This window comes from Pristiophorus japonicus, unplaced genomic scaffold (genome assembly GCF_044704955.1).
Source record: "Pristiophorus japonicus isolate sPriJap1 unplaced genomic scaffold, sPriJap1.hap1 HAP1_SCAFFOLD_296, whole genome shotgun sequence".
Classification (NCBI taxonomy): domain Eukaryota; kingdom Metazoa; phylum Chordata; class Chondrichthyes; family Pristiophoridae; genus Pristiophorus; species Pristiophorus japonicus.
The window spans coordinates 450,378-454,985 of NW_027252735.1; the positions used below are offsets into that span (position 1 = coordinate 450,378).

Here is a 4,608-nt window from a genome sequence, read left to right on the forward strand (position 1 = left end):
TATTTAATTCTGCAAAAGAAAGTTATCGGTTAATTGAACGTGATTAAATGAATTCATTTTTTCACATTAGCTGCATGTTGACATTTATATAGGGCTATTAGTTTGAAAACTGTGTTGTAAATATTATCTCCCTGACCAAGAATCGAACCTGTGTTGCGGTGGTACAAGGGGTGGATTTAGTAAATCATTTGAATGTGATCTCAAGTGGCGTGAATTTAAGATCATGTTTATTGTAGTGTATGTAGGCATCTTTCGTAATGACTCCACGAGGCAGGGTATGATACTTAAACTGTGTAGACATGTAGTCCTTTATTTGAAGCTCCTCGAGTGAGGACACCAAGCTGTGAGCTCCTTTATATACTGGGTTGCAGGTAACCTTTCGGTCTCAAGCAGCAGCATCCTCTGGTGAAGGGAAGATGTGTAGAGTGTAAGAGTACATTCAGTGTTGCATAGCAGTGTTACAGACATCACACAGTAAACAGGCATGCATATACAACACTTACAATCTGTTTCGGTGTGAATCAAGTGAACTGAAAATGACAGTAATGTCATGAACTATAACGATGCAGCAAGAAAACGTTATATCGGTCCCTGGTTGTTGAGTGGTAAGGATTCTATGCTCTCAACGTTAAGTCTAAGGTTCAATTCCCACCCTGGGAAGTTGTACTTTTAATTCAAAACCTGATTAAAAAAAAGAGTTCATTTATTTTACAGATCTATATGCAAATCATGTATAAAAAATAAGAATCATTGACTTGAACATCATTAATTAAGACATAAATTATTTTGTAAATCTTTAACCATTTATTTTGTCATGAGCATGTGAGGAACTTTTATCCTGATCTCATTGGGTTTAATTGTGGTGCAAATGACAAACCGGGGGCTGGGTTATGGAAAGGTGTCCGTAGTGTAGCCGTTATCATATTCACCTCCCAAATGAAATGTCCCCGGTTTGATCCTGGGCGCGTGCTTTATTTTAGAATATATTTTCTGTGAAATACATTGAACAAAAGTAGCCCCAGGTTCCGTGTCTTATGAGCAATGAACATTTTAAACCAATCTCCTAAAATACAGGGTGAGTAAAGTCAGATTTATGGATTGAGTCGGCACAACTAGAGCTTTCTGATCCAGAAGATTCGGGGGGTGCGTTAATTTGGGAGTTTGATAACTTTGAAAGGAACATTTTTGACTTGTGCAGCTTCAGTCAGAGAAATGTTTGTGAAAAGATTTTTTCACAGAAAGGGATTCAGAATTACACCTTCTGGCTTAACACTTCTCTCTGGGCACTAAGTTCAACAGTGGTTTCTGTAGTGTAGTGGTTATCACGTTCCTCTCACACATGAAAAGTCCCTGGTTTGAGCCCAGGCAGAAACATCATTTTAGAATATATTTGCTGTGAAATAAATTGAAAAAAGTACCCCAGGTTTCTTGTCTTCTGAGCAATGAACATTTTAAACCAATTTCAAAAATTCAGAGTGTGTTAAGTCAGATAGGGTGTAAAATATCATCTATGATGAAAGCTCCTGAAATTATTACAGTTCAGTTATTGAAGTATTGACTGTAAGTCTGCAAAACAATCCGGGTGGGAATATTGACCCAAAAATTCCAGTTGGAGGCTTCCCGCGGGCAATTCCTTTCCGATCGGTGATGTTTTAATCACCCCACCTCCCACGGAGTTTAATTAATTGCATGTAATTATTTGAAAAAAATTTGAATTAAAAAGTTACTTTCCGAACTCGGGCTCCCTCTGTGAATGCCTAACCACGAAACGAGCAGGATACACATTCAATAATTTAATTCCAGGCTTCATATTTTCTTTGCTGTTTCACAATAACCAGACCTATACTCCAAAATCTGTCTCACCGTTTCCCCGGTGTCAGTCAGAGAAGCACATGGGACTGAATCAGTGACTTTGCTTTTTCGACCTGTCTTCTGAAGCGCCGCACGGTCCCACTCCGACAGTCAATGAGCTGTTGGGACGTCAGTGTATCCAGGCTGTGGGTGGCCACCCCGAGCACAGCAGAGAGATTTCTGCATTAGTTCTGGATAGGGGCAGTATTTCCCCTTCTCTCTTCCTCTTGTCTGTATCCCTCGGCTTTGTTTTCTGTATTTATTCCCCCCGCCTCATTTTATGTGTTTAAAAGGGAACAAAAGATGAAGTGGGCGACACTCTGGAACAATTTCTCTCACTCAAATATATCTATTTAGTGAAGTGAAATAAAGGGCAATTAAAGAATAAGGGAGAAGCCACTGTCGCCCTTTTGACAGGAGAATAAACTCGCCCATGGCTGTTCATCCACAGCAAGTTTAAACATAATCTTTCTGCACGGGAACCTTTCGCGTGGAAAGCAAATGTGATAATGGCTCCACTGCGGAAACCGCTCTGACCAGAAGTACAGCAGAGGGCAGCTGACCAGTGAATGCCTTCTGTGCTGATCGGGAATGTGTTGGCTCACCTTAAACAACTTCTGTCCCTCACTGGCAGCTGTCAATCCTTCTCCTCCACTGCCCTTTACACCAACATGTCACTGATCCCCACCCACCACCCCACATCCCCATCGTGTTATCTTCCATGTTAGCACAGTGGGGCCGCGGAGACACCTACTCTCTCCCCGCGGTTAGTGAACTCAGTCAGTCTGTAAAATTAAAGGGGAACAAGTGTCCCGCAAAGGGCAGGGGAAGGAAGAGAGTCTGTAACCTCGGTTTAATTGTTTGTCAAAGGTTACCCGTCCTGTTGTGTATTTCCAGCAGTTTCCTACTTTCACAGGTGGAGATACCGGGGCTGGACCATGCTCCTAAAATACAATGAGGTCGGGATAAAAGTTCCTCACGGACTCAGGGCAAAATAAATGATTGAAGTTCTACAATGGATTAATTAATGATGTTTAAATCAATGAATCTTTTTTCTCCATGATATGCATGTAACTCTTTCTTATAAGGTTTTAATTTTGATGGAAGTGTAATATCCCTGGCCGGAAATTCGGTGGTGAGAGCGCCGAATCCTAATCACTGGACCACCAGGGAACGCTGCATTGCTGCATCGCTGCATCGCAATGCTTGATGTCATTATTGTCCTTTTCAATCCACTTGTTTCACACCGAAACACATTGTAACCGTGATCTGAATTTAACTTCACGTGATTCTTTGAAATCACCTTTAAATGATTGGGTAAAACCACTCCTTATACCACCGAAAAACAGCTTCGATTCCAGGTCAGGGTGGTAACTTTTGGAACAGCTTTTTTCAATTCAAAACCTGATAAAATTGACGACATGCAGCTAATATGAAAAAATAAGAATTTATTTAATCACAGTTAAATAACCGATAACCTTTTTCAGGATGAAATAAATAATAATATAGTTACTGAGGGACAGTAGTATCTTTAATCATTCATTTTCTCTTTACATGTGATGAATTTTTATCCCTATCTCATTTCCATGCTGTATGAGAAATTGTAAGTGTTTATGACTCAGTTGTAAAACCATTGATTGTGTGTGTGTCTATTCTTGATAGGAGGAGCACTTGAGACCGAAGTTCCAGTTCGATATATGTATCAATAGAATCAATTTTCACCAGTTCCTTTAAACACAATAACATAATTTATTTTGATTGGACTGGATGGAGGAACATGATCCATGTAAAAAATTATTTTCGTTTTACTTGAGCTGAACGCTCATAAAATTATTGGAGTGGTAACTCACTGGATAACAGCACAGCTTGCAATGTTTGCGGAATATATTCGTGCAGCCAAAATGCACAATGACAACCCGGAACTGTGTGGCACCGAATCCTCGGGGAAAAACATTAAAAGGCTTCGCCCGGAGATGGGTTTGGATTACCCACCTTTCAGTTACCAGCTGAATGCGCTAAACCATTGCACCACAGATACACACTGCAAGACATGCAAAACCAGGGTGTCAGTCAGTTAAAGCTTCAGATTGCTCCGACCGGGATGGAACTTGTCCACTCTCAGTTGTACTTTTCCCAAGTAAAGGGTGGGACATTCATTGTGGATGTGTGGAAGCAGTCTGGTCCCGCACACTGCAAACACTTCCATGTCACCACCAACCAGCTCTCCCACAACCGGTGTGATCGACCTTCCAGCCTTCTGTTGCCTTGTCTGTGACAAAGTATGTTTCAAAAGTTTTGGCATAGTTGGTTCCATGGTGTAATGGTGAGCCCTCTTGACTTTAAATCTAGTGATCTGAGTTCAAAACTCAGTAAAACCTAAATTCTTGTTGTCCCAGCTGCTGAAAATTTGGGACAAACAAGTGAAAGACACCTGGTGCTGGTGGGCAGTTTTGTTACCTTTTTCATTGATGCTTGATCTGCAAGTCTAGTTGTCAAATTGTGTGCTCAACCGTCAGTTATCTGCTACAAATCAGCGGAGTACAAATCACTTCGTTGTCTAATGCTGCCTTTGCCTGCACAATGTGTGCTGAGATTATCTGTGCAATATGCATTCCGCAGGATGAATAAAAGCAATGCTTTTTGAAATGCAGGCACTGCATGTTTTGCACTCGACAAAACGTTGCATTTTCTTTTTATTAATTTTACATTAATGCATTGCAATGCCAACGCACTTTTTACGTGTCAAGATCGATAATT

The 4,608-nt window shown here is 40.8% G+C and overlaps 1 non-coding gene across 1 annotated transcript; it reads left to right on the plus strand.

Moving 5' to 3' along the window:
* Positions 1 to 1,301: 1,301 nt before the first annotated feature.
* Positions 1,302 to 1,374, plus strand: trnav-cac (transfer RNA valine (anticodon CAC)). The gene has a single exon. It is a non-coding gene; the product is annotated as a tRNA-Val (tRNA).
* The last annotated feature ends 3,234 nt before the right edge of the window (positions 1,375 to 4,608 follow it).